The sequence below is a fragment of the Argopecten irradians genome, chromosome 11 (assembly GCF_041381155.1).
Source record: "Argopecten irradians isolate NY chromosome 11, Ai_NY, whole genome shotgun sequence".
NCBI classification, from domain to species: Eukaryota; Metazoa; Mollusca; class Bivalvia; order Pectinida; family Pectinidae; genus Argopecten; species Argopecten irradians.
The window spans coordinates 43140926-43153567 of NC_091144.1; the positions used below are offsets into that span (position 1 = coordinate 43140926).

The following is a 12642-nucleotide window of genomic DNA, read 5'->3' on the forward strand; positions in this document are numbered from 1 at the left end:
GATCCACATTGTCTCTTTTAAGTGTTTGATGTTTTTCTTTAATTATTTGTAATTTTTCAATATTATTATTGTTCTCCTCCAGGGTTGTCTCTAATCTATATTGACATGATCTCTTTCCTGTTGAATAGTATCTCTAAGGAGCATTTTCAAAATTTAAAATTTTCATTTACTTGGTGTAAATCCCTCTGATCATTTACAATTTTTGCAAAATAGAAGACAGTTTTTTATTTTTCACTTTTTCATCACTTACATGGACGTTGGTACGTCATACCGAACTAGAATTGACAATTCGTTACAGACATTTGGTTTATCCGTAAACCACTTCTTTAAACTTTTTTGTCAAAAGCAAATGCTCCATAGACATTTTTCATTTTATTAGCTCGTCCGTCCGTCCGCACCAAGTAGAACTTATTGCTCCTTCTCAGCATCTGACCACATGCCGTGAGCGGTGCCGTTCGTCGTATCTACAACGTAACCGCCATAACCTGTGTTACTGGCGTCACTATATACAACCGTTGTGACAAGCAAAGTCTTCTGTAAAATTTCTAACATTCAAATCCAACACATTATCTCCCCAAAAATTCAATTGCTCAACACTGTCATCTGACAGCGATATAGCACTGTTCCATAATATAGATTCAGATATATCTACACTTAAACTCTTTGTCATGATGTACACTACGTTGCCTAAGACATAGGACATTGACACAATCTGCCCTACAACAGATGCTACCTTACGTACAGGTACCCGCCCACACATACGTATATCTTCCAAAACGTCACTTATATACATAGACAATTTGTCAAGCCTGGGCTGTGTAATACTTAAAATGCCTTCAACAGTATCAATGGAGTTGCCCAAAAACACTAGTTTCCTAACAGGAATCCAAGTCGATTTCTCGGGCTTGGGTACAAAACCGCTAGCTATCAGGTCATGCTTGACCTGACTCGCCATAAGTGCGCACGCGCTCTCGTCACTATGCACACCTAACCCGTCATCTAGGTACATGAGTATTTGTTTACCCTCGCTACGCCACTTCTTCACTAGTGGTCTGGTGACTTTGGTGTAAATATAACAAGCTGAACTCAACCCGAAAGGTAGTACCATGAATTTAAAATACCTTACTTTGTTTCCGAAAATCAAGGAAAAACCGAGAAAATTAGTATGCGGTTCAAATATTTCGATATGATGATAAGCCGAATGGATGTCAAATTTGAAACAATAACAGCCCTGCGTAACAAATTGCATAGCAGTTTCTCATATCTTCAAATTTCACACTGGACTTCCAGATATGTTTATTTACGTGTCTTAAATCTAATATTTAACCGTTTTTTAATTTTTTTCCCGGAATTTTGGACAGAAACTGAGTCAGAGGATTTACAACAAACGGAGGCGTCTCGCACTCAACAATCAAAGATCTAACTAATAATGTCATTAATTGCATATACCACAAACTCTGCTTGTTTTAGAGACGAATCATTGTTCTTCAAAACAATCGAAGCCAGGCGTGGAATAAAACGGAATTTTTGTAACTAAGTTTCAACGCTCAATAATGAACTCCCTACTGCCAATATATTCCAAAAACCTTATACTGTTTTCCTGAGTCTACCTTTCCCACAATTATCTTGGCTTGCCCCTGTTCATATTCGTAATAAATCTCCGTAAATTCGGAAAGTTTATCTGATAATATAAAATATCAGTTATCTCACAGCGGTTTTGTCTATGCTTTTTTTACAAACTATGGGCAGAGCCCTGCAGCACTGTGGTTTTGTCCGGGGAGTTGGCTGCTGCTGCGAGTGAGTCTCGATCTTCTGTGTGTTTGTTACGGGGGTCACTCATCCCCCCACCTTACCTCCAATGGTTTCTGACAGGGGGTCCCCACAGGAAATAGCATCCGCTGCCGCTGAGTTGCTGCACCTCCTTAGTGTTGCGATATTATCAATTCTGTTCCCAGTCGAGAAAAATATCTAGGCGGTCCTATCACCAGACAAACCGTTTCCTGCACGGTTCGGCCCTCTTACATGGCTGCTTGGAACGAGGGAACCCAGTTAGCATTGATTCCTCACGCCATTGGACCTTGCTGACTATCGCTCGCACCCAATTTCGGCCTGTTAGTTATTAGCACGGCCCATTTAGATGTTCTTCTTTTTGTTTTGCCCTTATTTCTCCGGCCCTTCTAGTATGTTTTTCTTTCCGAATTCCTCGCTAGGTTACTACGCTATAGGATTAGATTTTTTGTATTGTTCCTAACGGTTATTTCCCAATTCCGCCTTCGCCTGGAAATCATCTGCTATCTTAATTATGGTTCCTGTTTCTCCTTGAAATCTGGCGTCCTTCAAGGAAGGCACCATATAATTTTCATCTGGGAGTCACGTACGAATGTTTGGAGTGTTGCTCCACGGGCCCCAGTCCTTAGCCTGGTTCAAAATCCAATCTCACCCGAATTCTAGTTTTGAAAGGTGTTACTGAAACTTTTATTGCCCTCGGTATCATCCACTTATAGGAATGCTCTTGCTTTTAAAATGTCTTTTCACCTTGTGATCGACACAGAATAACCGCTCGCGCCTTTGACGTTCCTCGCGAAGGTCGCCAAGTTCTTGCGAACAATTTAGAGTCTATCGCATTAAATATTTTTCCATTGTGCTTGAACTGCGTCCCAAATATCCGCAAGACTAAGAGAAGCGTTGCGGGGAGCTTGAATTGTCCTCAATGTGAAAAAAAAAATTCAAGTAAATGCGCGATAAGAAAAATCTCCTGTAAACTAGCGTGTGAACCGGTCAACGTGGTCTCGCTGAATGAAAAAAGCACGTGCCTCGCACTAGTCACCTACACGCGTACCTACACGCCACTCGGTAAAACTCGTCACTTTCCGTAACCGACCGTGCTTGCCACGTGGCGGTTCTCTACGCTATAGGAGAAAACAATTTCAGTCTAATTCATTACATTCAAACGAATGAAATTATATTTGATGTGTATTTATTTTTACCACAGGAAGTAGCAGACTGGCACTTTTAAAGTCCGAAATCTGATCCGAACATTTGACTAAAGATCTCATTGGAGTTGACTTCATTTACCGTTTCATGGATTTTCTTAAATAGCATTGTTTATGAAAACTACTCGAAATGTGGATCATTTTTAAAACTTTTGGAATTTAGCATTAGAGATTAATATGTAATTTTGAATGACGAATAAAATTTGATGACAATACCGGGTATACTATGTCAAGGAAAATAAATATTCATAATGCAAGGATTCAAATAAATGAAACAAAAGATAATTGTTTTAAATTTTTTAAATTTTATTTCACATTCATTTATTTCTTGAACATTTATCTTTTTATATATTTAAAAGAATATAATACAACATGAACAATAATACATATATTAATTAGTACTTTAACATGTTATTGATAATACTTTGGAACTTGTAACACTGTCAAATAGTATTGCTGATTAGTTTTTCAAACTTCTGATAAAATATCATCATCTTTTCATTTCTTGCGAGGAGTTGCTTCCTTTTTAGCCGGGACTTCCTCCTCGCCTTCCTCTGGCTCGGTTAGAGGGGGAGGTGAGATGTGGGGGAATTGATACTCCGTCTGAGCGGCCAGTCGTCCGGACATCTCCAACATGCCTTCTACCTGTAGGAGTCTGTTAAGTTGCGCTGTCCTCTAACCGCGTACCAACCTTCATAAAGCGGGACTTTACAACTACCGCCTTTGTGAAGGAAAAACTGATTATTACAGCAACACAGTTAAAATGAACACAATTTTTTTGGTTACATTAGCAAATTGATGCAAAATTATACTAAGTATGGTGAAATATTTTCGTATACAATAGAACATTAAACAATGGAGACTACCATTATTTTGTATTTACATATTTCAAAAAGTTATCTGCCCTTGCGATAGGAAGTACTTGTTTGTTTACTGGTGTGTAATCAATTTGTCAAGGTTGCATACTATTATCAAAGAATATGCCATACTTTTCATTGATATCTTACCCATAATAATCTGTATTATGTAAACTTTTACTTTCATCAAGGGTTAATGAACTCATGTAAAAGTGATAATTCTAACAAAAGTGGATAATAAAAGTATACTTTTGAATAAATTGAAGGTTTGCATTTAAGCTGTCCCAATATTCCTTTTAAGCACAGAAAATAAAATAACCCTACTTTTTTCCCGAAGTTCATTCACCCCTGAAGACACATTTAGACTCTTCTAAATCAAAGGCTATACTAGCCCATTAGGATATTTAAGGGATGAATAAATTAATTATGGCAGCTTCAGACATTTTTAAACAGTCCTGTCTGTATAAAAAACCTATATACTGTGTAGTTGCTAATATTTGTGTAGGTTTAAAGATAATTACACAGATAATTCACAAAAATAAATCACTGCGAATAAAATTGTAACAAGAGATCCCAGAGGATGATGGATCTTTCTCTACTTTTTAAACTTTTTCAAACATACTACATATAAAATTTGAGACAGATCGCTTCAGTACCTTTTGAGAAATAGCGGTAACAAACTTCAACTTTCAAAATCCAAGATGACTCCTTGGCGGCCATCTTGTTGATCAATCGGTCCCAAATCACAATATGCACAACAAGGGCCCTAGGGGAACATACATGTGAAATATGGGAAAGATCCATTCAATACTTTCTGAGAAATAGCGATAACAAACTTTGAATATAAAAATCCAAGATGGCTGCCTGGCAGCAATTTTGTTGACCAATCGGTCCCAAATCACAATATGCACAACTAGGGCCCCAGGGGAACCTACATATGAATTTTGAGACAGATCCCTTTAGTACTTTCTGAGAAATAGCGAAAACAAACTTTGAATAACAAAATCCAAGATGGCTGCCTGGCGGCCATCTTGTTAACCGATCGGTCCCAAAATGCAATATACACAACTAGGTCCCTAGGGGAACCTACATATGAAATTTCAGACAGATCCCTTCAGTACAATCTGAGAAATAGCCATAATAAACTTTAACTATCAAAATCCAAGATGGCGGTCTGGCGGCCATCTTGTTCACCGTTTGGTCCAAAAATGCAATATGCACAACAAGGACCCTAGGGGAACCTACATATTAAATTTGAGAAAGATCCCTTCAGCACTTTGAGAAATGGGGATATCAAACCTTAACTATCAAAATCCAAGATGGCCGCCATATTGTTTTTCCTTTCAGCCTCAAAATCTGTATGGCACAAACAGGGACCAAGGGTAACCTCCATGTGAAGTTTGAACAAAATTCCTTCAGTAGTTCTCAAGAAATATCGATAACAAACTTCAACTGCCAAAATCAAAGATGGCTGCCTGGCGGCCATCTTGTTTTTCCGATCAGTCTCAAAATCTGTATGGCACAACTAGGGACCAAGGGTAACCTCCATGTGAAGTTTGAACAAAATCTCTTTAGTAGTTCTCAAGAAATATCGATAACAAACTTCAACTGCCAAAATCCAAGATGACTCCTTGGCGGCCATCTTGTTGATCAATCGGTCCCAAATCACAATATGCACAACAAGGGCCCTAGGGGAACATACATGTGAAATTTGGGAAAGATCCATTCAATACTTTCTGAGAAATAGCGATAACAAACTTTGAATATAAAAATCCAAGATGGCTGCCTGGCAGCAATTTTGTTGACCAATCGGTCCCAAATCACAATATGCACAACTAGGGCCCCAGGGGAACCTACATATGAATTTTGAGACAGATCCCTTTAGTACTTTCTGAGAAATAGCGAAAACAAACTTTGAATAACAAAATCCAAGATGGCTGCCTGGCGGCCATCTTGTTAACCGATCGGTCCCAAAATGCAATATACACAACTAGGTCCCTAGGGGAACCTACATATGAAATTTCAGACAGATCCCTTCAGTACAATCTGAGAAATAGCCATAACAAACTTTAACTATCAAAATCCAAGATGGCGGTCTGGCGGCCATCTTGTTCACCGTTTGGTCCAAAAAATGCAATATGCACAACAAGGGCCCTAGGGGAACCTACATATTAAATTTGAGAAAGATCCCTTCAGCACTTTATGAGAAATGGGGATATCAAACCTTAACTATCAAAATCCAAGATGGCCGCCATCTTGTTTTTCCTTTCAGCCTCAAAATCTGTATGGCACAAACAGGGACCAAGGGTAACCTCCATGTGAAGTTTGAACAAAATTCCTTCAGTAGTTCTCAAGAAATATCGATAACAAACTTCAACTGCCAAAATCAAAGATGGCTGCCTGGCGGCCATCTTGTTTTTCCGATCAGTCTCAAAATCTGTATGGCACAACTAGGGACCAAGGGTAACCTCCATGTGAAGTTTGAAACAAAATCCCTTTAGTAGTTCTCAAGAAATATCGATAACAAACTTCAACTGCCAAAATCAAAGATGGCTGCCTGGCGGCCATCTTAATTTTCTGATCAGCATCAAAATCTGTATGGCACAACTAGCTAAATTTTAAATTGAAAAATGAAGAAGCCCAAAAATAAATTGCGAAATTTTACACCTGTGAAATTTAACGACTATACAGTCGCTAGCGGATCAGTGTTGGATTGACTTACAAAAACAGCCAGGAAGGTGTCAGCAGTTTCTCCATAACAAGTGAACACAATGACTTGATTATCTAAATCTGGTAATTAAAACAAAAGTAATTCTCAGAAATGAAACATGATTTGTTACATTTAAAATGGATTATACTTATAATATTTAATTAGATATGTTCTCCATCTGGAGGACAACTGTTTGAAAAACTAAAATATCATCCAATATTTTGGGCCGATTTGTTTTTGCTGAACTATTTGCTGTAGAACTAAATTTATTTATAAATTAATTATAAAATTAAAGCTTTTTTGAGACACGTATAAGGTACTGTGTCTGAATGTGTACCTTGGAGTTGTTTGGCCACTTGGACGGTATCACTGATGGTGTTGAGGTGGTCAAGACAGAGTGCGATACCACTGGTCACAAAGTCTTTGGTCAGTTCCTCGTCCTTTTATAACACTGGTCTTCCATAGGCTTGACTGCCACCAATAAAGAACTGGTCACTGATTCGATCAATTAACCACATTCAGTGTTATTTCTCCTTCAACATACAAAGACAGGAGATTTCAAAGATCAAAGGGAATATAAAATGGTTCTGAACCAGTTTGCAAACCCAACTCATAAAAGTATTGTTTGTGTATAATAATCTCAACTACAAAAACATTTTCACAAAAAGAAATGCTTCACTGGAATTTGGAAGGGTAATATTGCATTATATAGTGTTTCTACATTTTGATGAAGAGTTATTTTTCATATTCACATCATTGTTATAAAAGTACATTCGGCATTGTAAGTTATTTCATTTTGATTTTATTGGAATTTACACAGATCGTTTCAAATTTGAAGTTATAAGATTTATGAAAGAGCAAATAAATATGATAAGCAATGTAACATGATCTAACATTTCATTTTCTGAAAAAAAACACCAAATACTAGGGTATAAACAATATTTTACATCTTTTTAAAAACTTTTGTTACTTTCAACATCCAAGTATACTCAGACTCAATCACAACAACTATGATGCCTCACCACTTAAAAGACCTGCCTACCTGTTTTCTGAGTTATGTCTCACTACTTTATATTTACATTTTCATTGCAGTCCCTCTATGTAACCTTACCAAGCGTAGTTGGCAGTCACATAGGCAATGAACTTCAAGCGCTTATTATGACGTCATTATCATTTTTGACGTCACAATTTTCGTGTCAGCAATCACGGAAGAAGGCTGTTCAATCTATGACAATAACGAATGCTTATTTCATTATAAATTCGAAAACCCTTGGAATTTTATCATAAAATTGTAACTAAATGTAAATATAAGCTTTGAACGTCTTTCAGTTGGCATTCATAGCCAATATAAATGTCAACTGAACAGATGCAAATTCAACATGAAGCGCTACCTACCTGTTTTCTGAGTTATGCTTCACCACTTCAAAGTCTGCCTACCTAGTTATGCCTCGCCACTTTAAAGACTGCCTACCTGGTTTCTTAGTTATGCCTTACCACTTTAAAGTCTACCTACCTGTTTTCTGAGTTATGCATCAACTTCTTTAAGACCTGCCTATCTGTTTTCCGAGTTATGCCTCACCACTTCAAAGTCTGTCTACGCCATTCAGCCTCACCACTTTAAAGTCTGCCTACCTGTTTTCTGAGTTATGCCTAAACACTTTGAAGTCTGTCTACCTGTTTTCTGAGTTTCATGTATGCCTTACCATTTTAAAAGACTGCCTACCTGGATTCTTAGTTTTATGCCTTACCACTTTAAAGACTGTATACCTGTTTTCTGAGTTTTACCTCACCATTTTAAAGTCTGCCTATCTGGTTTCTGAGTTATGCCTAAACACTTTGAAGTCTGTCTACCTGTTTTTTGAGTTATGCCTCACCATTTTAAAGTCTACCTACTTGTTTTCTGAGTTATGCCTCACCACTTCAAAGTCTTAGTGTACTGCCATATCATGAGAGCTACTGGTCAGCCGAATTATTAATTATTATAGGACGTTAATCAGGCTAACCACAAGACTCAACATCAGTTTCTTCTCTTGCTAAACTTCTAACATTAATGGAGAACTTTTATTGATAAATGCATTCTTTCTTAAAGCTTATATGATGAAATTCCTTTAGAAACAACAGTTCTACATATTGCACACACTATTCTAACTTGTTCATACCCTCAAAATTGTTATCTTGTGAAATGTATACAGTATCTTTTTATTTGTCTCTCTCTTTTTAAAGATGCAATTTATCCGAACTGATTAAAACACAAATCATTATTCTCACCATTTATATGGAGGGATTCTGACAAACATCCCCATATGTGTGTTCACTTTCAAATTGATGCTTGACTCCAGTTCAAATAAATTTTGATAAATGACTGTTCATGATTCTGATAGTTCTTGCAAACTATTTTGCCATGTCAAGATATGTGATTGGTCAAAAAAAATTAACAACAAGAGGCCCAGAGGGCCTGTATCGCTCACCTGGTTTGTAATGCCTAGGAATGTTCTGAATACAAGTTCATTGTTTCTTTTCTGAAGGAATTTGAATATTTACCTCTAATTCCCCTATTGGGCCCCACTCTTTCTGCTCCAGAGGGTCAAAGCCAAAATTTATACAAATTCTGTTAACCCCTAGGATGTTTCTGGGCCAAATTTGTTTAAAATCCAAGCAGAACTATATGACTATTAGCGATTTATTAGGATTTACCTCTATTTCCCCTATTGGGCCCCGCCCCTCCTGCCCCCGGGGGGTCAGAGCCAAAATTTATACAAGTTCTGTCCCCCTTCACCCAAGGATGTTTGTGGCCAAATTTGGTTACAATCCATGCAGAACTCTAGGTCAAGTAGCGATTTATAGGATTTACCTCTATTTCCCCTATTGGGCCCCGCCCCTCCTGCCCCAGGGGGTCAGAGCCAAAATTTATACAAGTTCTGTTCCCCTTCCGCCAAGGATGTTTGTGGCCAAATTTGGTTACAATCCATGCAGAACTCTAGGACAAGTAGCGATTTATAGGATTTACCTCTATTACCCCTATTGGGCCCCGCCCCTCCTGCCCCCAGGGGGTCAGAGCCAAAATTTATACAAGTTCTGTTTCCCTGCCCTCAAGGATGTTTGTGGCCAAATTTGGTTACAATCCATGCAGACCTCTAGGACAAGTAGCGTTTTATAGGATTTACCTTTCTTTTCCCTATTGGGTCCCGCCCCTCCTGCTCCCGGAGGGGTCAGAGCCAAAATTTATACAAGTTCTGTTCCCTCCCTCAAGGATGTTTGTGGCCAAATTTGGTTACAATCCATGCAGAACTCTAGGACAAGTAGCGATTTATAGGATTTACCTCTATTACCCCTATTGGGCCCCGCCCCTCCTGCCCCGGGGGTCAGAGCCAAAATTTATACAAGTTCTGTTTCCCTGCCCTCAAGGATGTTTGTGGCCAAATTTGGTTACAATCCATGCAGACCTCTAGGACAAGTAGCGTTTTATAGGATTTACATTTATTTTCCCTATTGGGTCCCGCCCCTCCTGCCCCGGGGGGTCAGAGCCAAAATTTATACAAGTTCTGTTCCCCTTCCCCCAAGGATGTTTGTGGCCAAATTTGGTTACAATCCATGCAGAACTCTAGGACAAGTAGCGATTTATAGGATTTACCTCTATTACCCTATTGGGCCCCGCCCCTCCTGCCCCCAGGGGGTCAGAGCCAAAATTTATACAAGTTCTGTTTCCCTGCCCTCAAGAATGTTTGTGGCCAAATTTGGTTACAATCCATGCAGACCTCTAGGACAAGTAGCGTTTTATAGGATTTACATTTATTTTCCCTATTGGGTCCCGCCCCTCCTGCCCCCGGGGGGTCAGAGCCAAAATTTATACAAGTTCTGTTCTCCTTCCCCCAAGGATGTTTGTGGCCAAATTTGGTTACAATCCATGCAGAACTCTATGACTAGTAGCGATTTAAAGGAAATGTTGACGGACGGACGGACGACGGAAGAACGACGGACGACGGACGCCGATCCATGACATAAGCTCACCGGCCCTTCGGGCCAGGTGAGCTAAAAACTGACAATTTATTGACTCGTGCCCTATCCGGGCCTCAAACTCGCGACCTACGACACCAATTCGTCTAAACACAATGTATCATAATTCCTCATTTGGGTAACTTATTGATTGCTCAAACAGGTAACTGGTATTATTATACCTTTACTTCTTTTTCGCTATATAAAAAGTAGTCAATAGAAATGCTAATAAAATTTTCACTGTCATAAAAAGCTATTCCCCGGTAAATAGTCATTTGGACTATTTACCGTGGGAAAAGGCTATTTACCTGCATTCAAATTTGGCGGACTTTTCCTCTATAGCGATTTTGATTGGACGTCATCTGACGACGTTTCATGACGTCAGATGACGTTTATGTGACGTCATTGACGTTCCATCGCAAAGCGACAAGGCTGGTGTTTGGGAAAATGGCTGTAAACGGAACACGATTTGACAACTTTGACGAGGAAACACTAACAAAGTTGGTAAACGAAAGAGACAGTGCAAATACCCAACAGGTTATCAAAACTGCGGTAAACATCTTGAAGGATTACCTCCGAGAAAAATCACTTGGAACGATCAGTGAACTTGAGGGTGAAACAAGCGAACATGTGAACGGTATTCTTCGAAAGTTTTACGCGGAGTTGAAAAAAGTTGATGGATCCCGATACACTAAAAATCCATGATTACAATCAGGTATGGATTGCAAAAGTACTTTTTAAAGAAGCGCGATGAGGATATTATAAACACCGACGCATTTAAGAAAGCAAATGAAATGTTCAAGTCGGTGTTGGTGAACCTAAAAAAGGCGGGATTAGGGATACGAAACACAAAGCTCCAATTGATGCAAAAGACATGGAGAAGCTTTACGCAAGTGAAATCTTTTCTACAAATACCTCGGAGGGATTACAAAACCGGACAATACTATTTCTGTAATAGAGGCCGTGAGAACCTGAGAGATATTCAGAAAAATGATTTCAACATCAATACTGATGCTACAGGGAGACGATACGTCACCGTCACCAGTCGGCAAACAAAAAAACCATCGAGGCGAGGATTTAAGAGACAATGACAAGGAGGGACGCATGTATGATCAACCAGGTACTGTAACGTTGATTTTATTGATAGTTTTAATATTTCAAATTTGAAAAAGCGTATTTAAAGGTGTAGCTTATACAAACAATACCAAATTCGTTTACAATTACGTCGTGTTCATTTTTCATTAGCATTGACTTTTGTCATTTGTATGAGTCAAGTAAATAATGCATTTCATTTTCCTTCCTCTTCATATGTTTCAGGGAATCCTAATTGTCCTGTGGCTACTATTGAGAAATACCTAAGCAAATTAAATCCTAACAATGACAACTTCTGGCAAAGGCTAAAGAAAACTGTCGATCAGAGCATGGATGTGTGGTATGATAATTGCGCTGTAGGTAAAAATACTTTGAACAATTTCATGTCACGGCTCAGCAAAGATGCAGGTTAAATACACCAACCATTGTATACGGGCAACATGTATCACGACGCTTGACCAAAAGGGAGTCGAAGCAAGGCACATCATGGGCATAAGCGGGCACAAATCGGAAAACTCTATCAGGTCTTATAGTGAGAGACTAAGTGAAAACAAGAAACGCCAAATTTCGGACATACTAAGTGAAAATGTTGTCCCAGCAAAGTCTCCAAAACTACACAACTCTGTCAACGGAAATGAACTAGCTACATGCTCTTCCAACCTCCAGCTTCCCGACTTTTTAGACGACGAATTCGAAAGTATAATGGCTGACATTACTGCATATGAGCTAGCCGCTACTAGGACAAATGTCTGCAATAACATCCCAATGAGTACATCAGGCTATATTCCAGGAAATTTCCATCTCAATAATTGCAATGTTACCATCAATATCACAAAGTAGAATAAACTGAATCATATAAATACTGACTGTTGTTATGGAATATTATATAGATTATCTTATTTACTGTTTGTGCATTTCTTGAATATCAATAAAATTTCATTAATTTAATACAGTATTTCAGTTGTGTTTTTTGTCAGAACTATAATTATAAAACACA

The 12642-nt window shown here is 38.6% G+C and overlaps 1 pseudogene; it reads right to left on the reverse strand.

Moving 5' to 3' along the window:
- Positions 1-408: 408 nt before the first annotated feature.
- Positions 409-1249, reverse strand: LOC138334660 (uncharacterized; annotated as a pseudogene).
- Between the last annotated feature and the right edge of the window lie 11393 nt (positions 1250-12642).